At 36.0% G+C, this 27,458-nt stretch overlaps 1 long non-coding RNA gene across 1 annotated transcript in view; it reads right to left on the bottom strand.

Moving 5' to 3' along the window:
• LOC119542445 overlaps positions 1 to 20,132 on the bottom strand; it is a 41,417-nt gene extending 21,285 nt beyond the window's left edge. Inside the window, exon 1 of the long non-coding RNA XR_005218475.1 lies at positions 19,971 to 20,132. This is a non-coding gene — a long non-coding RNA (uncharacterized LOC119542445). The remainder of the gene's footprint in view (positions 1 to 19,970) is intronic.
• Between the last annotated feature and the right edge of the window lie 7,326 nt (positions 20,133 to 27,458).

Below are 27,458 nucleotides of genomic sequence, written 5' to 3' on the forward strand. Positions count from 1 at the left end.
AGGGATTCTAATTTGTGCTATGTATGAATTTTAGACATTCGCCTATTCCCTTCTATCATTACCACTTTCACTCATTTTTGTGCCTGCAAGAGTCATAGGATAGAGGAGGTGGAATTTGAAATATTTAAATTCTGAGCTGAAGCAGTCTTGATATCAAATCACAACATTTTTCCTATAAAGAGGTTTTGAGTTTTGAGTCCAGTTGTGGCTACCCTAAAAGGAGGCAATATCTGTTCCCACCTATAGTCAACATTTATGTTCCCAATGTATCCTCTCTACTCTTTCGTATACACAAGTGAGTAACTGAAGAAAAATATTTTACAACAAATCTCTTATTACTTCATTCGTTCTCTTATTTTAAACTTTGTACTTGAATTTGAAAACTTCATATCTGTCTATGATCTTACCTCTGCTTTAAAGACACTTATTTAACACAAAGAAATCCCACTAGTGGGACTTTTTTTGGAGAAGTAAAAGAGTAATTTGGCCCCCGTTGCTGATGAAGGCCCAGGATGGGATATGGGGATTAGCAGAAGAAAAAGCAAGTTAACAAAGGTAGTAAACATGTGAGTATTCAAGATGTATTTCTTACTATGCAATTTGTTGGAGAGAAGTTGGGAGCACTGTAAAATAAAATTGGTTAATTGTTGAAACTGGGGGAAAAAAAGATGTATTTCTGATGGATATGATTTATTTCCTCTTTTTATTCGCATTCTTGTTTCCTTTAATTCTTACATCCTTTTGCCAAGTAGTTTTTAATGTCTTATTTGACCATCTTTCTATGTTTAATGTAGTAATTTTTTCATCCATAAACATTTCCTCCATGCCATCCCCACATCTTTTCCTAGGTAACATCTTATCTTAAATACCTACATTCATAATACCTATGTCCTCTCTTTCTTCACAGTGTTCCTTAATGTTCATGTATACGTATAATTTAGTTATGTCAGTTGGTGAAAATATAAATTTATATGAAGGCAAATACCTCTATTGTGGTATTTCCAGCATCTAGAATAACTTTGGGCATATAGACAATTGAATATTTTTAACGAATGACTTTCTAAATCTCAACTTGCATTTGGGGAAAACTAGGGTACCTGTACTTTATCTTGGTATTTCTTTAGTAATAAGCAGTTATACAGGCTAAGTTTATATATGCATATATATATACATGTATATACACTTACATATATACATATGCCACTCTCAGCACAGTTGGTATACATAGTACTTATAAATGACCATATTTCTTAAAATATTAAGAAATACCCTAATCTTGATTAAATTATCCTCTCTGCTTATTCTCCTCTCATACCTGTGCAGCTTCATATGGTTGGAGAAAGACGTTTACACATGCTGCCTTTGTTTGGCTTGCTCCAAAAGCAGAGTCTAAGATTCTTTAAGTAGTGTAGTTCATATCACTCCTCAGCTGCAGTTCCTCCAATAGTTTTCCAAGAAACTTAGAAAAATATCAGCTCTTTATTGTAGCCGCCTTTCTTACCTTTTCCTTACCACTTTGACCTTGCACTCCTCCCCAGGCATACTCACGACACGGATGTTCTGAAATGGTCAGCCTTCCCTGCTGGGGCCTTCTGCTTGCATCCCTAAGCCCAGAATATCTTCTCTCCAGCTCTCTATCGAGCTTGTTGCCTTACCTCACTCAGGCCTCTGCTAAAATGCCCCTTTTCAGAAGAGATTTCCCTGATCACTTGGTGTCTTCTCCCCATCATTTTTCACCCTTTTAGTTCTTTTATTTTTTTCTTTTCTTTTTTTTTTTTTGTCTTCCTGAGACTCTTCATTACCTGTCATTTGTCTTCCTACTACAGTGTAAGCACCATTGGCAAGGGTCTTTTTCTTTCTCCACTGGATACCCAGCCTTATATTAAACCTGGATGACAGACGGTAATCAGTGATTGTTGAGTAGATGAAAATATTAATTCTAATACCTCTATAGAATTAGTCTTTTGTTTTATCTTTAATAGAAACATAACTAAATATTTATAGAATCAAACATAAAAAGCAAACTGAGTCTACCATCAATGAAGTAGAAATGATTAAAAAATAAAGGCTGTTGTGTTGTATTTGGAGATAAGATGGTTAACTAACCTTACCGTAGGCTTTGAAAATCCCCTTCAAAGCTGCCTTTATCCCAGGTGTTTCTCTAACATTAGCTCAAAGTCCAAACGGTCTAGACAGAATAACATTCCTATACTTTTTCCAAGCCTCCAGGAAAAAAAAGTTTCTAGTTCAAAGAAGATCCTGTAAGTGATAATCAATCAGAGAATATAAGTAGGACAAACCAGATTAAGACAAATTTGTTTTCAGAGATTGTCAAACAATTATTTCCGCATGTAACTATCAGTTGACTGTACAGTACAAACTTTGGTTTCTTAAAGTAGAAAAGTCATTAGCACACAATGTTTTCTTATCTTGGGGTCCATTTGTGTGTACCTTTGTCTTGCCTTCCCCATTCCCCCTCATTTTCCTCTCCTCCCTTCTCTCCATCCTCCTCTCCCTCAGTCCTCTATCCTAGGCTCTCTCCTTCCCTTTGCTTTCCCTATGTCAATACAGTCAGATTTGCCCTCAATTAACTGCCAGACAGTGTAGGGTTGGAATGAAATGTATGAGGCCTGGAGACGAATTTGCTGGTTATAAATATGCATTCTACCAGTTTCAAATTTATCTTTAATTTTCTTTGATTTTACTCTTTTCCCTTGTGCGAATTGCTTAAACTCTGTACTTCAGGTTCCTCTAAGGTGGTAATGTTATTAGTGCCTTCCTCATGGGATGATGGGAGGAATAAATAGTACTACTTCACTAGTCAAAGTGTGGTCCTCAGGCTACAGCACAGTAACACTGGAAGCTTATTAGAAATGCAGAGTCCTGAGTTCCTTCCAGTCCTACTGGATCAGAATCTGCCTTTTAATCAGATCCCCAGATGATCTATATGCACAATAATTGGAAGTACTGGTAGAACATGTAAAATGCAACAGTATCTATGTATAACATATCCCCACTAAGTGTTATTACTATGAATTATACTAAAAATATGGATATAAAATATGCTAATAGTAAAGAAATTTGTTCCAAGATATTTTTGTTTCTGATATACCTCATTATCTACATTGAAATTACAAGATTAGGATTTTGGTTTTGTGTATCTGTAAAAGAGAGAGAGGTGAAGGGAAAATATGACTTCATAGTTTGTAAGAGACAAAAGGATTGCCTCAGTTCCAATCATTCTCTTTAGAAAAAAGGATAATGAGTGACAGTGTCTTAAATTGCCCTTAAAAATACCATTTGTAAAAAGAATCATCTTATCTCTAGTTTGTGGGATATGTGGAATCAAAAATTTCCTCCTAATGACTCAGGTGTGGGTGAATTACTTAAAGCAAAGTACCCATACTTTGTCTAGACTTGGAAGGAATGTACAGAAAACAACATAGAATTTTATTGCTGAAAGCTTACTTGAGACTGAAAACAGTAGCAAGGCTGGATAGATCTTAATAGGAAACCTGCTGATTCCTTCCACCATTAAGTGTTTTATCATATGTAAAATAGAATTAAGCCATTTAAAAAACTTGTCTAGTATGCCTGTGTATATTCTACTATAGAGAATGAAAGAAGGAAAGCATCCATTTTTACATTAAACTTCTAAGAAATACTGCTCACATAGGTTAGAACACTGGTTTAGTCTTTTCAAGTTAAAGCAATGGGGGAATGATAACTATTCATTTTCTCCTTTTCCTACGGGCACCAAGATATACATATAGCCCATCGTGGCCCCCTAAATACAATTATTAATCAGCTTTGTAGCAACATGTTATTTGCACCCAGATGTATGCAAATGTTCAGGTTTCTATTCCTCCAGATGGCGTTCATTAAGTTAAAGCAATCATAAGTTCAAGCAAATGCTCTATGATGTTATTCCCTTGGCTCACGTGAGGCAGATAGCAAACATGACCAGCACCCCACAGCCCTTAATTGATTGATGTTCCTGATACACTACAAATTGTAAGAATTTCAAAAACCAATGAGAGATCTGAAATTTCAAAAGATTTGTTATGAAATAAAATACCTTACTGCAATAAGACTTGTAAAACAAAATTTCATTCTTGCTGAACTACCTGACTAAAAAAAATTCATAATAATTGTGAAAGTCACTTCATTATCATGGAGATTGGATTTATATCCAGTTACATATTTCATCTTTTAGATTGACTTTTCTTTGAAGTATGAACAATTTACTAATCATGTTTTGGAAGAAGAAATTAATACTGTAATCTGTCTTTTAAATGGCATGTAAAACAAAAATCCTAAAGACTTGCAGTAGTAACTCAGGTTTTCATAAAAAGTCTTCTGCATACTAGAAGTTTTCATGTGTAATTTACCATTCTCTTCTAATACTCATCTTTTTCTTCTTTCAAACTTAACAGGAACCAAAGATAAAATTTTAGAACAAAACAAAATAGTATATTTTGAAGTATATATGTACTTCTGTATGTCAGAACTATAATATTTAGAAAAATTTGAGTCTATCAATCCTATTGAAACATCTATGTGCTCTGCCTAAAGTTCAGGTTAACTATTTCATTCATGGGTGGGGGGGGGGCACTCTTCTTAAAATGCTTTTATAAACTCTACAAGGGTAGTGGTTATTTGTCACTTAACTTGTCAGTAACAATGGAAGAAAGTAATATTAGTGATGTGTACTTGGCACTAAGCTAAACATTTTATTTGAATTCCGGACTAACTCCCACAACACTGTGAACACAGTACTATTATTTTCCTTTCAGAATCTTTTTCATTGTTACAAAAATTCAACTTTCAGGACGTTAAATAATATGCCAATGTTAAAAGGCAGAGCAAACTTTAAACCACATCTCTTTAACAATAGATCTCAAACGCTTAACACTGCACTACATCCACCCACCTCGTTGGTTTTAAATATGTATTTGATAAACTAACTTATATACATTTTAACCTTAGGCATACCTGTAAACGGATGCTATTCATTTCACAGATGGTTTAAGTAAGTCAATGGCCTACCATTAGGTTAAAATTTATAGCCATGGGTTTACCTTTTAACTTAATATTGGTCTTACTTTATAAAGGACTTATTTTTTTCCATGTTGGGTGATGAATCTATGAGAATATACTTGTCATTTAGATTTAAACAGTATTTAAATATCCAGTCTTTTGTATTCAGATTATGACCAGGTGACCCAAATGAAATGAACATGGAAGCATGAATTAGCTACCTGAATCAATAAAGCAAAACTTCAGTGCCCATGTATTGCTATTCCACCATGGTCATGATCTTTTAGAAGTTAATATTCTACCATGGTTATGATCTTTTAGAAGTTAATCATTTGAAATTGTGCTATGATCTTTGCCCTTTATATGGTGCCATTTACTTAAAGTAATTTAAAGAATAATAAAGGTTAATCTTCTATAGGAGTGCCTCCTTTGTGCAAGGCACTGCTCTAAGTGCTTTATATATGTTTCATTTAATCTTCGAAATGATGCTTTGTTGTTTCCATTTTATAGATGAATGAAGAAAGAGGAATATTTTTAGGCTAAGAAATCAATCTGATTAGCTTAATCTTGAAGTCCTCACAACTGCATTTTCTGAGACAGGCTTTCCTGATACTTTGACCTACTGATAATAGGAAAGGAATAACCTGTCTTAAAACCCTGTTGTAAACAGAGGTACAAAATTTTAAGGAATTTGTCATAGCACATTTAGCTTACTTAACTTAGCAATGTCACATGTTCTCTCCTTTAGTCTGCAGGTTTGGTATTTTTTTCTGTTTCTTTGTGTGTTTTTTTTGTTTGTTGTTTGTTTTATCTTTTTGCACTTATTCAATGAATTTGCCCGGAGAAATTGCTGATTGCTATATAAGTAACAAATGAAAATGGTTACTTATCTGAGAAAGATATCCCATACAAGTTTTAAACAATTTGTAAATTACCAATTCCTAATTGGGGCTAGATACTTTTTTTGGACATTGGTTAAGTAAATTATTTAAGTGATTGCTTAATTGTCAGGTTTCACAAGATGAACCTACATAGGTATCTTAGTTTGTTACTGATCTTGTCATCTAGAACAGGTAGATCATCTGTGCAATATTTGGTTCCCAGCCACTGAAGATGTCTGTTCTTTGACAAACTGTATGTTCCTCAGGAGGAAATTAAAGTGAGACCTCTGTAGGATATTACTACTTAGGTTTCCCAAAACTTTTGTTCATTCTTTGTTCTAAGCACTTAGTCCTTTATTTCAATTTCTTTTCCACCAGAAAGTGAGCATCTGGAGGACAGGGACTTTGTCTTATTCATCTTACTTAAGCACTTATCATGGTAATTGACCTGTAATCAACTCTCAGTATTGAAAAACTGAATACATTAATAAAAAGAAAGTGACTCAAATACAAACAAGATATGTAGATATTACCAGTTAATGTAAGATGAACTAAGTATACAATTCCAACTACTAAATTCTGTGGATACCTCAGCTCATCATAAGACACAAATAGGTGCATAACTTCTGGCTATTATGTTTCAATTCTGATTATAGACCATTTTTATGCATTCCCCCTCTTCTAGGCTGCTATGGTATACTCATCTTTTATATGTTTTCGTAGGGTCCAGATATTAAAGTACAACATTTTTCTACCCTGACCGTGAAAGATTCTCTATTTCATTTGAGTCACCTTCTCTTAATCATTGCAAATCTTTTCATTGAATACGTTATGGGTTAAGTTCCCTCTGGCTTCATTCTGTGAGTTGGTTGGACATGTGTGCTCAAGTTTCAACACTTGTTTCACAATTTGTTTCCCTAATAAGTCTCAGGTTACTGTGTCTTCTGTATAGTTCCACTGTGTGACACAGCCACAAGATGTACTGTCTTCATTGCTCATATCTTCATAGTGTGGTCTTACTAAAAGATATGCTTAAATTGAATGCATTGTTCTGCTCCCTTTCACTGGCTATTCTAGATAGTAGTACCTGATCTCACATTGAGCTGAACACTTCTCTAATATGGTTGACTCTGTCACTCCTCTTGGAGTCCCGTTTCTTAGTCTTTCTTTCTGGTCACTATCTCATTACACTGTAGCTTCTCCAAGTACATTCTTTTCCTTGTGATACTTTGTGATTTGTAGTTGCAAGCAGGGTGACCGCTACCAGGAAGATGACTACCTTAGAAAACATTTTATTTTCTTCTAATATTCATTAGTTTTTCTGCTTTTCTCATTCTTTCTTCCATCATTTCTGCTTCTGCTTCCTTCTCTCATTCTTCTAGTGCTATATCTGACTGAAACTCAACCTCATACACAGCTGTATACACCTTGAAAGAAAGTCTTGCCTACTTGAATTCAATATTCTACATAGTCTTTGGCCTCTATAAATAACAGAATTTTGTTGTGATGCTACATAAGAAATCCACACAGTGCTTTTTCAGTCTTTTGATGAATTGTTAGCCCATTTCAGGTAAGACACTGTAACACAATTTGTGCTCTAGAGAGTTTTGCATTCTGGTATATGGTAGGTCTTGAGATATTTGTGTGTGTTTTACTTTGCAGATTTTAGACTTTATTTTGTTTCCATTACTACTTAGGAGCTTGTCTAATATTAACTTCATAAATTGCATTTTCTTATTTTCTCTTTTCCTTAAATGTAACCCAATGGCATTTTTAAAAATTTCACGAAACTTTAAAGAAAACAATCTAACTTATTGAACACACTAGAAAAAATGCACACAATTGTAAGTTTCCATTATATTAATTTACAAATTCTGTTTAGTGCTTCTTATGCAATTCTTTCACATCTCGTTTATGTATATCCCTACATAATCTATTTATCTGTCTGTATGACTGACTTCGACGTTCAGGAATGAGGCAGTTGGTCATATTACTAGGAGCACTCACATATTCCTAAACATGTTGTATTGCTGGATTCCAGTTTTAACTACTGCCTTTATCATTTTTCTGTAAGTGTACCACATATATTCAAAGCACTAATCAATGATGGTTAATCAGGGAAGTTTGGTAGAAAAGATCATCTCATAGGGACAAAGATGTATGTTTTGAATGCTAAGTCAGTACCAAAATATTTGTATCCTCCTATAACTGCACTAATTATATTCAGTGATATCTAATAGTTCACATTTCATATTTGAAATAAAAGTAATATATTTGATAATGAGATTTGTTATAGCTCAGTTAATTAAGCTGAACCAATTTAGGCATCTTTATGAAATTACTAGAGGCTTACTTTGATGTGAGAGCTAATTATTATGGTTGGTGATAAGTAAAAGACAAAAGCATATATTGTTATATAGAAATCACAAAGTATAAAATAGGGAATAGCACATAAGTAATCTCAATTTTCTTAATACACTTATGTTTGAAATTAACCAGTATAGCAGTCTTTAAACTGAATTCCAAAGAGCATTAGAGATTCTGGAAAGTCCCAGAATCAGAAGGAGCTCAACTTTTATCTTTGTCTCTGCACTGAGATTTCATTTGAAAGATGGTACTTGCTGCTAAAATACTTGACAACTAATGATCTGTTGTTTGCAATATGTAAGTAACCTAAAGAATGGCTTAAACAATATTCAAAAACATACTTTGGCTGAATTTATGTTAACTTTTTTACTTTGAGATAAATAGATCTTAGCGTTATTCATGTCAAATCCAGATGCCTACCAGAGGAAACAGAGAACTAGAAAATTAACTGTCTTGTTCAAGGTCACAGAGCAAGTTGATGAACTAAGGATTAGGACTTAAAATTCAGGATGACACTCTTTCCCAAACACAACAGTGCTTCCTTTTGGGAAGAGTTTTTCATTTGAATGACTCAGGTATTTATGATTCCATAGGAATCATAGGTTCCCAAATAATGACCCAATGGTCATTATAAACTTTATTAATTTTTATGTTCACTTTCACAAAAGTTATAAGCAAAATACTTGTGATTGAGTTTATTTTGACCTCTGAGGAGAAAATGCATTGGGATGGTTTTCTTTGACACACCTTCAATAAAAAATAAGAAGTTCGGTTTTGTAGAGAATATATTACATTTGGAAATGTTCTCAGTTATCAAGAGTCTTTCTAAATGGTCAGTTCCCTCCTGCTAGGAAGTAGAAGGGATTTATTATTTTAAATTAGAGACATTTAAACTACTAAATTAATCATTTTTTATTTGGCAGAGGTAAAATCTGGCTTTACCTAGAGAATCCAGTAAAATTTTGATATTCTTCAGCTGCTAAATTCCTTAACAAAATATGCTTAAAACCAAATGCTTACTAGAGCCAGTTGAAATCAAAATAGTAGACAATATGAAATGATACAGAGCTTAGCCCAATAATATTTCAGCACTTAAATCTGTGGAAAGTGTTGAAATAGGTGGTTATTTGGCAATCACAGTTAATTAAAAAATAAATAAATAAATAAAGACTTAGAGAATAAGAAAAAAAAATTGTATACATAGAAAATATATAATATAAAAGTGATTCTTTTACAGAAGTTCTTGTCTGGGCTTTCCATCCTGTTTAATATTTGAATAATCTGGGCCAAATATAACAATGGCCCATTGAACACAGTACTCAAATTTGTTGGATTTGGTTTCCAGAGTATATGATGTATTTTGCCATCTGGAATTTCATATGGATTGTAGCCTTTACTTGAGGAGGAGAAATATCACAAACTAAAATTATACTTAATATGGGGTAAACTACAGTAACATCTGTGCAGATGACAACTTACATTTAGTTACATCAAAACTTCTTTGGAATTCTAATGACCACTTTGAAATTTTACTAGTTTCCAGGCTAAAATAACACTTATTTTCCAAGATAATTGGCCTTCTCATTTGTATTCTCCCATTTAAATAAGGAGCAATCAGCTGCAGCTTGATTTTGAAAATTTTCTTTGGATATTCTCAATTCTTTTAGTCTTAAATCTGGAAATCATGGTATCTGGTATCTTTCTTCAGGACTATTTCCACTCATCCCCATTATCAAATACCCTGAATATTTTCACATATTGGCACAATCTTCCCTTACTTCCTCACTGATACTGAGTTTATCAGTTTTAAATATTTTATATCACTTTTCTGATTCATTAGTGTAAGTATATAGAAATGGCACAAATCATACCTTTCCAAACTTCCACATCGTGAAAACAATGCAATAGTGTAATCATCACCCATTTTAATAAATAGAACTTTAGTGGCTTCTTGGAGCCCTTCTTCATTCTCTTACCAGGTCACTACTCCTCCCCTTCCCAAAGTTTAACACTCTCCAGACTTCTAAAAATCATTGACTGGCTTGTTTGGTTTAGAGAGCTATATAAATGGGATTGTACAATAGACATTATTTTGAATCTGACTACTTTCACTCAGTATTATATTTGAGAAACTTGTTCATGTTGTAAATAGCAGTAATTCATTCTCTATAGTAATTCATTGTATGAATATACAAAAATTTATTTAAATTATGTTCTTTTGATGTACACTTTGCTTCTAGTCTGGGCTGTTAAATTTACATTGTCAAGACAATTATTCATGTTTTTGGTTGACTCATATATTTCTGTTGGGTATATACCTAGGAGGGTAATACCTCATAGGTTATGCATTTGTTCAGCCAATTACTTTGCCAATTTGCTTGAAAGAGCTCCAACATACTTTAATAAGTATATTTGTATCAATTATTTTACTCTCCCATCAGCAAGTTCCAGTGGCTCTACATTGACACCATGTGATATCAGTCATTTTAATACTCTTTCTGATCAATGTGCTGTGATATCAATTTGGAAAGAATTTTACTACAGAGCCTGTTCTCAATCACCATGCTTTGAAAACTAATTTTCTTGGGTTCAAGGTAGATAAAGATCTGATATCTTTACTACTTTCCTTTCTAATCCACAAAAAGTGAAGAATCCTGGTTAAAATAAAGGCGAGGAAGCTGGCTGGTATATGATGACGTGACTCATATATTGACTTCAGCTGTAGTTTCCTAAAAATCTGGTCTCTCAGTTGAAATGTTGGATACCACCCATTCTCAAGATTCCCACTACTCACTATCCCATGGACATATTCAGGCTTCACTCATCTTAAACAGCAAAAAGGAAGATGTTCTTTGTTTCTCCCATATTTTCATTTATTTCCTAATAACCATATTTCTTATAAATGAACTAATCTTTCCTAACCATTCATTCCTCAACACAATGCAACCTGGATTATGTGACTTTTACATTCCTTTAACTATGACACAAATGATATTGGTAGACAGAATAATGGCCCTGTGGAGATGTCCACATCCTAATCTCCAGGACCGGTGAATGTTATTTTACATGGCAGGGGTATATAAAGTTTCAAATGGAATCACTAATCATCTGACTTGAAAGTGAGACTATCCTGAATTATCTGTGTGGGCTCAGTGTAACAACAGGGTTTCCAGAGAGGAAGAAAGGGTTAGAAGAGTCAGACCCAGAAAGTCATTGTGAATGTCTTGACCAGCCATTGCTAGCTTTGAAGGTGTAAGGAGGCCATGAGTCAGGGAATGCAGGCCGCCTCTAGAAACTGGAACAGGGCAGGCAAACAAATCCCCTCTTACGGCATCTAGAAAGGAATCAAGCCTACAAATAGCCTGATTTTAGCCCAGTAAGACCAATTTCAGACTTCTGACCTCTAGAACTCTAAGAAAATAAATCACTAAATTTATGGAAACTTACTACAGATGAAGGAGACTAATCTTTGTACTTCATGGTGGATGCTGCTATAACAGATACTTAAAGTTGTGGACATATTTTGGAATTAGGCAACAGGCAGAGACTGAAAGAATTTTGAGGGGTATGATGGAAAGAGCTAGATTGCCTGGAACAGACTGTTAGTATAAATATGGATGTTAACAATTCCACAGAAGGAATGGAAAAGATCTTATTTTGTCCTATTTTCTATGGCAGAATTTAATAACATTAACCACTCTTCCTGAAAATCTCCCATGCGGGACAGCTCTGTCACATGGGAAGTCACGTGGCTTTGCTTTCAGGTCTGGCTCTCTGTTTCTGTGGATCCTTTCTTGCTTCTCCAAGGTGTTTCCCTGTTCTCTTTGTGTTTATGCCTTTTATCCTCTCATAAAGGGCTCCAGCAAAAGATTTAAGACCCACTTTTAATAGACTGGGTCACATCTCAATTGAAACAACCTAATCTAAAGGTCCCACCCACAATAGGTCTATACCCACAGAGATGCATTAAAAGAACATGGCCTTTTCTGGGGTAAATAACATCTCCAAACCACCACAGGCACCATTATCTTTTGTAAATCTATGGCAACTGCAATGAGTAACTTCATCTATTCCTAAACAGAAATGGCTAAAAATATTTATCAATTTGGATTTCTGATTTAAAATCCTATGGCCTAATAAACATAGTTATGACATTCCTTAGGTAATTCAAAATCAATGTGTTAACAAGTGAATTTATCTCAAATCTGCCTCCCCTCTAATTATTTCTCTAATTCGTGCTACCACCATCAATCCAATTGACCAAACAAGAAACCTGACACCATCTTCAACATTCTTCTGTTTTTTGTTTTGTTTTTTTCTTTATATCCCCCAACCAATGCTTTCTGCCTCTTAATTTTCTTTCCTAATACTTATCTCATATGCCAGGTTCTATTCAAAGCAAAGTACATGTATTAATCCTAATAAAATCATGTAAGTTATGTTCTGTTATCCTCACTTTACAGAATAACCTGTGACAAAGAACAGTCAAGTAAATTGCCAGTGATCACACAGGAGTGAGTGTACAAGATGGGATTTGGTGGGGGAGGGAGGAGGGGACTTTGCTGCAAAGCCTATGACCTTAAAGCACATGCTACACTAGTGTAGTCTGAATTCATCCTCTACTTCATTCACAGTGCACTCCCTTGCTCTTCAGGTCCTCATTTTTTAAACCACCTGTTGTGGGTTAAATTGTGTCCTCCAAAAAAGATATGTTCTAGCCCTAATCCCAGACACTTGAGAACTTGACCTTTTTGGAAATAGGATCTCTGCAGGTGTCATCAGGTTAAGATTAGATCATACTAGTTTAGAGTGGACTCTAATCCAATGAGAGGTGTCCTTACAACAGGATGGAAATCTGGACAGATAGAGACACAGATATATAAAAGGAGAATGCTAGTGAAGACATGTAGGGAGACCATCACGGTTAAAGAAGGCAGAGATTGGTGTGATGCAGTTACAAACCAAGGAATGCCAAGGATTGCCAGCAACCACTGGAAGCTAAGAAGAGGCAAGGGAGCCTCCTCTTCTGGCGCCTTTGGAAGGAGCATGGCCCTGCCAATGCTTTGCTTTTGGACTTTAAGATGCCAGGACTGTGAGAACTAATTTGTTTGAAGCAACCCATTTTGTAGTATTTCATTATTGCAGCCCTAGGAAACTAAGACATTACTTACCAGGCTTGAGTCTATCTTGACTATGATAAAAACACTACACCGTCTAAGAAAATCATTTAAAAGTACACATTTAACCAACTCTCTTCCTTGAAGCCCTTCAGTAGTCTCACAGGCCTTCAGAATAAAATTTACTTTTGCTCGGAATTCATAAAGATTTAAAAGGCTTCACCCTACTTGTTTCTTACCTAATCATTTTCCTTGCATACTGCTACTGACTTGTTTATAACTCTTGTTTTTCCAGCCTGCGTTCCCTTTAATAACTTTTATAGTACTTGACACTAACACTTAAATTTGTCTTTCCACTTTTTCTCCACTATTAGAATGTAAGTTATTTGATGAGGAAGACTTTGTTTATTGCTGTAACCCGAGGGCTTAACAGTTCCTGGTAAATAGTTGATGTTGAAAATATTTTTTGAATGGGTGGATTAGTCAGAAATTAACTGAATGTTTCCATTACCTTCTTTCTGTTAAGGCTCTGAGATATACAGTTGTCCCAAACAAGATTAAAAACTATCTGCTGTCACTAATCATTGTAAATTGTACCTGTTTCTTTCATATTCCTTGCACAGAATGCTATGATTTTCCCATAATTGTTAGAAAACTTCCTAAGGATACAATGTTCATCTTCTCTTTCTTTACCATGATTTTAAAAATGTCCAACCCTAACGTTGTACTTGGCTTTAGATGATCAACAAATATTTCATATATGTAACTGAAGTTACACCAATTCCATTTAATTTTAGCATTATATCTTTAACTCACAAAATGATTTTGCAATTATCTCTTTATATTATAGCACAATCTGACTTTTCCATGTATCTTTTTTATTCCATGTAAGGAATAGCTTGAAGGGCCTCTCTAGCTTCCTTTCCTAACCAGATGCTAATGTTATAAATTAAACTTCTGACTAAATTGGTAGCTTTTCTCAAGAATGCTGTCTTTTTTTTTTTTTTTTAAGTCTCCCCCAAATCACTTAACATTATCTAAATTTACACAATGGTAAAGAAATGCATTTCACTAGGTATTACTGTTACACTATTTTCTTTTTTTCCAAAATGACCATTTCAAGCCCTCTCTTCTCTCCTCGTGATTCCTTTCCTCCCACTCCTCTAACTCACAGGTAATAAGCAGATAGCAACAACCTGCTCTTCACTCTACTGAATGTGCTATCACCCCAACATCTGTACTCCTATTCATCTTACTGTCCTCAGGAGATAATATCCCCTCTTCTCTCTCATCCTTACAACTGTGCTCTGTCTCCTTTCTTCATGGATTTCTTCTTCTCTATTGTTTTATTTCCATCAAAGTTATGACCTCTAGTTAGTGTCCAAGTTCTCCCTTTCATGGTAATACTTCTTGAAACGACTATGATAATTTCTTCCTAACTTTATGTCATTCTCTTCAGTCGAGCTCCATATAGAATTTTGTCTTACCATACCATGCAGCTGTTCTTGTCAGGTCACCATTAATCTTGTTGCATTATTCAAAACCTACCGAATATCTGATTTTCTCTTGCTTGACCTGATTCCCAGTATTTGACATGGTTGAACAAAACAAACTGTTAACTGTTTATTTTTGTATTTTACTATATTCTTCAATAAGCATAATCAGGATTTCAGAAAATTCTATTAAATATGCAAAATTATAATCACACATCACAAAATGAATACCCCCATGACTTCATCCAAATGAAGAAATAGAATATAACTAGTGTGCCAGTTTGGATGTATTATGTCCCCCAAAACACCATGTTCTTTGATGCAATCTTCTGGGGGCAGTTGTATTAGTGTTGATTAGATTGGAATCCTTTGATTAAGTGTTTCCATGGAGATGCGACTTAATCAACTGTGAGTGAAATATTTGATTGGATAATTTCCATGGAGATGTTACCCCACCCATTCAGGGTGGGTATTAATTGGATTGCTGAAGTCGTGTAAAGGAGTTCACAGACAGAAGGACCTCAGAGCAGCTGTGAGTGACATTTTGCAGCTAAGAGAGGACAAAGTGCCCCAAGAGCAACTTTTTGGAGAATGCCATTTTGAAACACAACCTGAGAGCAAGTGGACGCCAGCCACGTGCCTTCCGAGCGAACAGATTTTTCGGATGCCAATGACCATCCTTCAGTGAAGGTACCCTATTGTTGATGCATTACCTTGGACACTTTATGGCCTTAAGACTATAACTTTGTAACCAAATAAACCCCCTTTATAAAAGCCAATCCATTTCTGGTGTTTTTTAAAATGGCAGCATTAGCAAACCAGAAAAACTAAAAATTCAGAATTCTTCTCACACCACTTCCCAATATCCCATTCTCCTAAGTTATCAAATAGTCCAGATTCTAAAAGCATAGATTAATTATGCCTGTTTTAATTTTATATAAATGTTAAAAAATGAGTATTTTCTTATCTCTGGCTTCTTACCCAGTAATTTATTTGAGATTAATTCATATTGTAGCATGTGGTGGTTCACTCATTTCCACTGTATAATATTCTGTGTTGTAAAATGCCATGATTCTACTATTGATAGAAACTTGCATTATTTCGAGTCATAAGCAATAATGAATAGTACCATGCTGAACATTCTTGCTCATGCACATATATACACATTTGTGTTGAGTGAAAAATAGGAGTAAGATTGCTGGGTTTTAGGATATACATAAATTCCAAGTTAGAGGGGTCACATAGCTTTCCAAAATGGTTGTATAAGTTTAAACTTTCATGAGCTGGGTATGAATTCCAGTTTCTTCATACCTTGGCCAGTTTTTTTAAAAGCTTTTCACTTTAGTAAATCTAGTGGGTATATTCTGTACAACAAAATAACTTTTTCTGGACTTCTCTCATCATCATGATCCAATTTCTGGTTTATGTCATCATCTCTTATGTTCTATTAGTCCTTATCGGTTAATAAATTTAAAAATATCTTTGAAGTTTAGCAAGGGATGCAGTTAAAAGTATTTGTATGATACCCCACCTTTAGAAGTCCATATAAACAGTTTATCATTAAAAATTCAATGAAAATGTACTTATCAAAATTCAGGGATTATTTTCAAATGCAGTACTCTTTTTCAAATGGAATACTATTTTCCTCATTGCACGAACAAAGTCTGTAATATTGGGTAAGAGTAACTTAACTTACCATATTTTAGGTACTCTATTTTACACTTGTTTTCATCTATGTGGGTTTTTTCCATGTAGGTTCATTAAAATGGTAACAATAACATTAAACTTAAGAACTCTAGAACTTGATAATGTTAAATTTCTTGTTGCTCACTTTAATATAGAGTTTATTGTAAGTCAATCAGACAAATATACTGTATTGAATATGTGATTTAAAATAGCACAAAAGAATTAATCTATGGAATTCTAGTTTCATCAGCTCTGATTTTAGAGCCTATTTTTAGAGACTATATCTTGTAACAATTTATAAATCTGTTTTGAGAAAGGTAAACAAAGTGGTAATTGGCTATACTAAAAAACTCTGATGTTCTAATAAAAGCTCAGTTTAAACATTTCCAAGTTTATGAGGTTGAAAAAAGGTTATGAAATCCAGGTCTTCTTATTCCTCTTCTTCCCTATTTCCCTGAATCAACAAACAAGCAAAATAAAGCAAAGAGGATAATGTTTTGTTTTTTTTTTTTTTAAATCAAGTAAATGCTCACTATTCCAAGTTCAGAGCCTCTGATTACCTGGTGGATGGGAAAACACAGCTCTGGTGTAGAGGCCTAGTTAGTGTTTCCCAGTTCATCTGTTTTAAATTGAGAATATGTGCATCTGAGAAAACTACCTGAGTTCATTTTTCTGAGCAGCTGCATGAATAGACTTCTTTAGGGATCATGATATGTGAGTCTACTGCAGGAGATTTAAAAGGAAAAAGAAGATGAAAGCACATGGATATGAATACTGGCCTTGACTAGAGTCATCTGGACTATCTGTAAAATATGGAATGAGAAACAGGGTCCTGAAATTAAGGAAAAATTCATCAATTTATCCCCTGGGAGATAGGGATGGTTTAAGGCAGTAAATGAAGGGATGGATAGAGAAAGTTCTTTCAGAAACTTCCTCCAAATAGGGAAAGCAGCAGAATTTTGGATAGATATTTTCTACTATGAGGTACAGAAATGCCCCTCCTACCTGCCACCTAACATGTACTAATACTAGCTGAATATGTGCCTCAAATTGCATGTATTCAACTGATGCCAGCATTCTCATGCAACTCTGAAATAATTGGTTGTATAACTTTTATTGATAAGCCACTCTGAAAGAGAAGGCAAAGGAAAATCTACCTATGTCTCATGAAACTTTTTCCACTAGCCTAATATTTCAGAGGTGGATAAGAGGTTAGGAACAAAATTTCTGAAAGGCAAAAGTGTGTAATCATCTTAACCTAGGCAAAACCAACAATTTGTCTAGCACATAGTTAATATTAATATCTAATTTTTTAGTGATGAAAATGGAATGGGAAAAAGGTAGAAAATCAAAGTGATATAGTAGATAAGTACTTATTGTACTTAATCCACACCTAGATACACACAGGCACTTCAAACTCCTTTCTTACCCACAGCATATTGACTCCTTCTTCTAAATTTAATTTATTTGAGGAAAAACTCAGTAACTTAAAACAGCAATGCAGTACTCTCAATTTATTATTGTTCACGATTCTCTGGATTGACACTGCTCAGCTGCGCTAATCTTTTCCATTACAGTAGTGTTGGCTGTACTGTGTCAACTAGAGGCTTAACCAGGGCTGGACTATTCAAGGCAGCTTGCTTGAATATTGTGGTGGTTGGTGTTGGCTTTTGGCTGGGGGCTGAGGTAGTGTTTCTTTGAGAGGGCTTTGATTGAAAGCGCAATTCACATGGGAAGATGAGAGAGCTAGTCTGAATCCAGTAGTAAAGAACTTGGCTGTCATGGTCAGCAACTTAACTTCTAATAATTGGAGGATGACGAATGATATCAAGCTAGTGACTGACTTCTTCAAGTTTTTTGATGATGGCAAATTTAGTGACTGGGTAAAAGATGCATAAGGGTAGAAAGGGGATACTTAAGATGCTGTTGCTTTGCATTGATTGGGAGTTTATGAAAGACTGATATGAAACACAACTAGAGAAGAAAACAGATTTGAAAGATGAAATTCACAGGACTCCACTGATTACCCTTTTCTACCCAGGACAAACTTTTAATTGAGGATGAGTTTGAAGCTTCAAGTTTAGTAAATTGGACAGTTCTGTCATTATTCTTATGGAGATAAACAAGAAAAGGCATAAACTTTCTGGAGTAGATAATGAGTTCAGTTTAGTTTATACTAATTCTGGGGAGGATTTATATAGGTACTTTGAAATATGGTTCTCAGCATGAAACAGAAGGGGAAAGGTATGGATTTTGCAGCAATCAAGAATGTACTTTGGAAAATAGCATTATTCAAAATGAGGTCAGCACTGTTACTACTGTAGAAGTGTAAATTGGGACAGCTTTATTATCAAGAAAACAAAATAGCATGAGAAATTCTCCTTTTATAGTAAGAGTAAAATATTCCAACCTGATTACATAATGTATTCAACAACTGTCTTTAGTTCAGTGGATTCATAGACTGCATCTTGTTTCTTTTTCTTCCTGCTGCCTCCTTTTGTGTTAAATCACTTACACTGAGTCAGTGTGAATACGGAGAATTTGCTCATATGGCTAAATTGTGCAGCCTTTTAACCTTATTTTTTTGTGGGACTGCTCTTTGATTAAACAGGGAGTAGGTTTTTAAAGATCCAATGAGGGTGTAATGGGCTTTCATTCCAAGTTTCCAAGTTACTGCTGAAGGAAATCAACTTTTGGATTCCTACTTTTCTTTACTGTAAATATTTGGTCAGTTCAAGGGTTAGTAATAAGAAACCAAGAATAATTTGCAGAAAAATCTTAAGCAGTGCTTTCTCAAGAATGTTGACACAATAGCCTGGACTGTTTATAGCAGAGAGCAGAAAACTTTTTCTAATAATACACATAATACTTATGTTGAAGCAAAGTTTTGATTGTCATAGTAGGACCAAGCCTTAGAATGAAAACCATAGAGCTAGGACACTTTAATAAGAATAGTTAAAGAGAACATTAAATAAACACCATGAACAATAAATGTGAAACTGTAAACTGTGAAAGTAATTTTATGTATAATAGAAATATTTAAATATCTGTGTCACATACTGATAAATACAACATTTCTTTTATCATTATATAAATAACAAGTGCTTTTGCAGAAACTCAAATTACAGAACGGCATGAAGAAAATTTCCCATAATTTCCCATAATCCCCAATTTTTAAAGTTCAGCTCTATAAACATATAGACATGTAAGCATATAGCAATATATTATAAAATATACAGTATGATACTTATGAATGCAAATCATGAATATATTCAATATTTTATAAGTAAAAAACTACCAATGAACTATGAGTATTTTCATATGTTACTACATGATACATTTACTATATGCTTAGAATTCAATTTTATGGTGGTAATATAACTTACTTCTTAATTTTGAGAAAGTATAACATAATTCCCGGATGGCAGGCAGTGATATAGTAGTATCTGGAGCAGTTATCAAAGGAAACGTCTCCACAACTGAACAAAGATACTAAAACCAAAATGAGGATAAAATGATCATAGACTGTTTTTATGCAACAGTGATTAGATAAGTCTGGTGGAAGGAGGGGAGAGGTGGGTTGGGAGGGTTTGGTAATCAAGGACTTTGAAAGCCACACTTAAGAGGTCACATTTTATCCTGAGGGCATGTTTGTGTATGGAGGCATGCTTTAATACAATCAATGTTTTTAAAAGATTAATCAAGTGGCCATATGTTGGGTGAATTGTGTGAGCAGAGACTGAAGACAAAGTAAAAACCAGTAAAGATCTTTTTGTATCAATCCAAGCAAGAGATGAAAGAAATAGTGACATAGGGAATGGAAAGAAAGAGGGAGAGAAAAAGAAACATTTTAAATAAAGTCACATACATAACTGAGTTGCTCTGATCAGAGCAGAAGAAAAGCATGTATGTTGATTTTGAAAAGGAAATTTGAAGTTATGGCAGCACTGCTAACTTAGCATTGTGGTGGCTATTTGTGGTGTTATAAGACTCTGTGTTGCACTTCTGAATAGGTAACTGTGTATTTAAGCTACCTGTAATGCTGAAACTTTGAGCAAGAATAAACTCTCCTAGGGATAAAGTAATAGTGAGTAGCAAAAGTTTGAGAATTACATCTGAGGGAATATTCCCAGTTGGGTAGGTAGGGGTAGGAAATATGACCAGGGAGAGAAAAGAAAAGCAAAAGCAGCATGGTTTGGACAAGAGTATCAAATTACAGAAAAGTGATAAAATAATGAGAACTGGAGAGACTATTGTATGCGCAAAGGGTTCCTAGGTGATTTTCAATAAGGCAGTTTCAGAAAGCATCTGGGAGATGGGAGTCAGATTACAGGTTAAGGAGAAAAATGAAATTCCATAGATGTATTCACTCAGCCTGGCAGAGTGCCTATTTAAAGGAGGGAAAGAAAGCAGAGAGCAGCTGTACATGTTAGTAGGTGGGGTGGGGTTTCTTTAAAAAGGGAGATAATGAATATGAAAACAATAGAAATATTAGAAGAAAACCTACCTCATCAGTTCAATTTTTGGGATGTTCACATTAAATTTGGGGTTCAGACTGTGTCCACCCAATTTCTTATTTTTCTGCCAAACTCCAAGAGAAGTGGGAGGCTGTATACAGTCAGAGAGATGGTCAGCAGAGAGAAGCAGGACTGCTTACACTGCTTTCAAGGAGCTTCACATTTGTATATCCTACTCTTCACGAAGTTCTTGGGACTCTTTTTCAGTCCCCAGTGGCCTCTCCAGTATCTGAACTTCAGTGTAGTTGTTAGCTATTGAGCACTTTGATACTTATATTGCAATGCAGGATGTTACCTAGCCAACTTGATAAACTAATATATACTTGCATTTCTAATCACGGTACAAGTTCTTTGAAGTAAACAACTATAGACAAAGGCATTGTAATGAAAGACAACTCGACTTCACTTAAAATATGTGAGGTGTAAATCAGCACCTGCCCCTTAACTGTGAGAATTTAACACTTTGAACATAGAATTGCAAGCTCTATTCCTATTTTCGGTTCTGCATCTTTCCCTTATATATTTGGTGTTTTCCTCCTTTTTGTGAGACTTGTTGGGCATGTTTCCTTCACATTTGCATCTGTTTTCAGCTTAGAAGGCTTGGAATGTTCCCTCTAGTATGTATGAAATATCTTATGCTGCTTATCTGTTAATTTCCCAGGGAAACCAATAAATTAACATTGCCACAGATCCCTGGAGTCAAAACACTGTCAGTAGTTTCCAAAATGTTTCACATGATATTCACTTGGGGAATTTAAAAAAAAATACTAATTCCTGGATCCCATCTTCAGTTTTCATAACTTAATTTGTTTGGGATATGGCCTGGGTATCAGAAGTCTTTTGAAGTTTCCAGTTGATTTTAATATGAAGCATAATTTGGAAACTACTGGAGATTACCCTTTTGTCTCTGTGGCTTATTGTTTATGTGTATCCATCATGTCTCTGACATCTGAGTGATGCCACCTGCCTGTGATCCCTCTGGGATCTTTCTGAGATAAGGGGGAATCCATTTCACTTAAACATTTCTCACTGTTATCTTAGCCTACATAATAGAGTCACCACAGAACTCTTCACATGTTCTGTTGTTCCCTTCACAAGGTATTTTTCAATGCTCTGAAAAATGTCTTCTAGATGTTGTTAGGGTTGTCTGAGCACATAGCTCTACTAGGTCCATTCCAGAATAACTATTTCGGTAGCCTATAACTCATTTCTCAACCTCATGCTTTTGAACTTGATGCATTTCACCCTGGTTGATTGTAAGCAGTTGTTAAGTTCAGGCTTTGATAAGTTATTTAACCGAATATTAATAGTAGCACTTATCCAAGGTGTTGGAGCCATCACATTAAAATCCATAATCCTTAATGAGTGCAACTCCATTAATGAATTCAGTCCAACTCATGTATCTCTTTACCCATAGTTCAATACCTTTCAAATACATTCCACAAATGCTCCCCATGAGCCTGCTGATAGGTATGAAAAGCTATCCCTTTCCAAAGTGGGCTCAATACCTGTTTGGATTATGTAGGGCTCTAAGTCTAGGTGTGAACACTGTGGAGGGAGAGTATCCAGAGAACTGGCATTAATTTGAGGCAGCTTTTCAGAGTATGCAATGGAAAGACTTTTATGTAAAGGAGAGCTGGTAACCTGGGGGAGGGAAAGGACTGCCTTTTCCAGTAAGGGATCAGGGAATTTGAAAGTTCCAAGTTCTCAACCTCTGCCATGTCTTCCCAAATATCCCTATTCCATATCTCAGGATCTACAACTTTCCCACTAGAGCCCCTACCTGGCTTTGTAACAATTAGTGCTTCAAATCTGTAACCCTACAATCCAACTGAAGCTTGGTCCTCAGCTATAATAGCTCTGCTATTACTAGAGATAATGTGTTCCTCCAAAGGTGCCATATAGGCTCCCTGATTCGCCAAATATCTTAATTTAAGGTTTGTGGATTATCCTTCCCCCACCCCCAGGTAACTCTTCAAGGTCATTGGAAGCATCCAGCTGACTTTACATTCTTTAATCAGTACTGTTGGTAGTAATAGGGACTTGCTCTCTCAAACCCCTTTTTTCACCTCTACTTCAGTCAGTGCCACCATAGAGAATAAGTGAGGATACTGCTTGGGGTAGGTTAGCCATGGCCTTTTTCCTCTCTCCACTCTCCCACTAACAAAGAATTTATCCCTATTCATATTTACTCTTTAGGCAACCCAATACCAGAATACCATTTTAAGTGTGTTTCCTGGAGTCAGTTCAGGAACCAATTATTCTATCAGTCAGGCATCTGTAAGAGATAGTTGGCACACTTGTTAGGATAATTGGAAGGTTTATTTTCAGAGGAACTACTTATAAAAGTTTGCATGTAGTGGAGCCATGGAGGACAGTGTTGGGCTTAGTAGCAGCGTAACTCTTACCATTCCTAATCCCAATGGAAAAAGGGGAATTGGTCGTGTTTACCAGACTCTGAGGGAGTGTTCTATAGAGATAGCTGTCTTGAGAGGAAAAGTGATCTTTGGTAAAGGAGAGCCAGCTCTTTGTAGGGAATGGCTGCTTTCTTCTATCTTTCTCTGTTCTAATTGGGTTTTCCATTGGCCAACTGGGTCTGAAGCCAGAGATTTGTGGTTTCTACACATCCAAGCCCCAGAACAGAGGATGGTTTAGAGGGGTGGAGAGTAGATCTGGAAGGGCAATATACCCAGCACACTATCAATTAAGAATGGCTGCTTCGAATTTATACACCTATATACCTAAAAAACACATTTCTTAAGAGGAAAGTGTTGTTCATATTTTAATAAGTTACTGTCAATCATTCTTAATATCTTTCTGTATAGAATTTACATATCAAAAAATGTTATTTTGAGCCCCCTATATGTCAGACAGATTCCAAATTCATTGCATTTATTATCTAATTTGATCTGCACATAATCCTATTGTTAGGCACTACAGTGCCCATTCTGTGCTCTGAAACTAAGGCTTAAAGAGATTAACTTGTTTGTAGTCACAGGGATTGTGTTGCGGATTTAGAATGTGACTCTGGCTCTGTTTGACTCCACAGCTAGATAAAACACTAGTATGTATAATACTGAAATTACTTTTAGCAATGATCTCTTCTTATATATATATTATAATTGAGTAGCTTCTATGAGGCAGGCAATTTAACAAGGTTTCTGGTAGATATAAATAAGGATATGATACAGACCTTGGTATTGATGACTGTGGTGGGAGTAGAGATTCAGTGTGCATGGAGGGACGGCTTTTCAAATGGATAAGGGGAATATGCTGGAAGAATTGTGAGGAGCTTGATAGAAAAGGCCTAAACTGCTTTGAAGAGACTGTTTATGGAAATATGGACTCTAAAGATACTTCTGATGAGGACTTGAGCAGAAATGATGAATGTGTTGTTGCAAACTGGAAGAAAGGTGATCCTCGTTTTAAAGTGGCAGAGAATTTGGCAAAATTGAGTCCTGGTGTCAGATGGAAGGAAGAATCTGGAAGCAACAACCTGGAATACTTAGCTGAGGAGATCTCCAGACTACATGTGGAGGATGTATCCTGGCTTCTCCTGGCAGCTTATAGTAAAATGCGAGCAGAAAGAGATAAACTTAGAACTGAACTCTTGGGTTCAAAGAAACCAGAAGCTGATGGCTTGGAAAGTTACGAGCTTCCAGGGGGTGGAATCCCAGAAACTACAGCCCAACGTGAGGATGTAACCAAACATGGAACCCAGCCACCATTTCACTACAAGCCAAGATTGGAGATGGAATTATCCAGAAAGGATTTGTGGAAAGTCCTATTGTCTGATGGCTTTGACCCCTGCATGCTTCATGCAAAGCCAACAGAATTTTTGCGAGATCTTTATAGACAGAGCCATTGCCGGTCTGGACTGGAGGAGACAGACAAGGAAAAAATTAAAGGAAAAATCTCTTCAAAGACAGAGCCATGGAGGTTGAGGTCTGGAGTCAGGAGGTCTCGGGCTGGAAGAGCGGAACAGCCCACACGCATGGAAAGGGTGAGTTTGCCCTGGAGGTCGAGGGCAGGCTTTCTACCTCGATGCTCTGGAAGAGTTTTGCCACCTCAGGTCCCAAAGAGGGTGGAGCACATTTCCAGGGAATTGGGGAGAGCCTGGCTGCCACCACACTGTTCTGAAGGGGTTGAGCGTGTGCCCCGGAGATGGAAGGGAATCCGGGAGCTGCCCTGATGTTTGAGGAGGGTGGGGCTGAGAAGGTGGTCTCCCCAATGTGTGGAAATGTTGGAGCACTCACCTAAGCATTTGGAGAGGAAAGGGCTGCCACAAAGGCCCTTAGGAAGGGTTAGGCTCTCACTCTCTCAAGCCCCAAGGATGCAACATTGTTCTGTAAATGACTCTCAGACTTTGAAATCTAATGGAGTTTGTCCTGCAGGTTTTAAGAACTGTTTTGGTCCTGTTAACCCTGTTTTCCTTACTGTTTCTCCTTATGGCAATGGGAATGTTTATCCTATGAATGTCCCTCCTTTGTATATTGGAAGCATATAACTTGTTCTAAGTCCACAGATCCAAAGCTAAAGGAAAAGTATGCCTTAGGACTGACCACGCCTATATTTGATTTTGATGGGATCTTGTACTTAACTTTTGTTACTGAAATGATTTAAGTTTTTGTGATATTGTGATGGGATGAATGTATTTTGTATTTGGAAAGAATATGTTTTTCTGGGGTCCAGGGGGTGGAATGTGCCGGTTTGAATGTGTTATGTCCCCCAGAAAAAGCCATATTCTTTGATGCAATCTTGTGGGGCAGACATAATAGTGGGGATTAAGTTGGAACGTTTGAATTAGGTTGTTTGCATGGAAATGCACCCCACCCAACTGTAGATGATAACTGATGGGATATTTCCATGGAGGCGTGGCCCCACCCATTGAGGGTGGGCCTTGATCAGTGGAGCCATATAAACGTGCTGACTCAGAGATGGAAGGGAGTGCAGCTGTGAGTGACATTTTGAAGAGAAGCAAGCTTGCTAGAGAGGAACGTCCTGGGAGAAAGCCATTTTGGAACCAGAACTTTGGAGCAGACGCCAGCCACGTGCCTTCCCAGCTAACAGAGGTTTTCCAGACGCCATTGGCCATCCTCCAGTGAAGGTACCTGATTACTGATGTGTTACCTTGGACACTTCATGGTCTTAAGACTGTAACTGTGTAGCCAAATAAACCCCCTTTTTATAAAAGCCAATCCATCTCTGGTGTTTTGCATTCTGCAGCATTAGCAAACTAGAACACACCCCATTTCCAGGTGGTTGCAGCTAGTCTAGTTATGGATGCAGACTTGGATTTGAAGAGTACTGAGACTTCAAAACAGCTTTCATTTTTCCCCAAGGCCATGTTGTGACCTTGTTTCTGCCAAGGCATGCCCATCTGTCATTGGCAATGTTCCACGTTTGCAGCCTGAGCACAAAGGTAGCACCTATTCACGTTTAATCTATCTCTGCTCTCTTTCTCTTTGTTGCATTAAAAATGAATTTTAGCTGAAGCTTTTTTAATTTTATTTTTGGAGCCATGGAAAATTACACCAATTTTAGGAGGAATGAATGTGAGTGCATTGGTGATGTACCCTGTAAGGTACCTGTGAATTATAATTACTCTCATCTAAATCCATAGACCTCCCATTTCCATTATCTCTGCTGGATGTCCATTGGTAGAATGATTATAGGAATGGTATGAATTTCCCAACCCTCCCTGTATCTATACCCTTTGCAATGTGACTTTACAATTCCTCCCAGTATGAGGTGGAACTTACTTTCCCACTCCTTGAATCTGACATGACCTTGTGACTTGCTTTGCTAGTAGAATATGGCGGAAGTGACAGTGTGCCAGTTCTGAGTCTGAGACTTAAAAGTCCTTGTGCACCTTTATTCTCCCTTTTGTTCTTCTCCCTTATCTATGAGAACAAGCCTGGGCTAATCCATTGGCAAATGAGAGAACACATGGAAGGGAGTTGATTTGCCACTACCGATGCAGCAATGGCTAACTGATATACCTCTTTATGCAACATAATTATGATTACAAAGGTAGATAACAAGGTTATGACTTTATTGGTTAGTTGTTTATTGAACAGTATTCCAGGTTTTATCCATTAAAATGTACTGGCTTAATTGGTAACTCTTCAACATAGCTCTCATAATGGATTCAAATTTTTCTGCCAATGGGTTTTTATAGCAGTTGGCAATTAAAGCTAATTTATAAATGCTACCATGATAATGTCCTTTGGCTTCACCATTAATGGGACAACATTAAATGTATTCAAACTCTATCTATTAAGATCTTCAAGTCTATGCCATCAAGAAAACAATACTCTGGTCAAGATATACTTTGGGTAACAGGTTGAAGCATCC

This window comes from Choloepus didactylus, chromosome 8 (genome assembly GCF_015220235.1).
Source record: "Choloepus didactylus isolate mChoDid1 chromosome 8, mChoDid1.pri, whole genome shotgun sequence".
Classification (NCBI taxonomy): domain Eukaryota; kingdom Metazoa; phylum Chordata; class Mammalia; order Pilosa; family Megalonychidae; genus Choloepus; species Choloepus didactylus.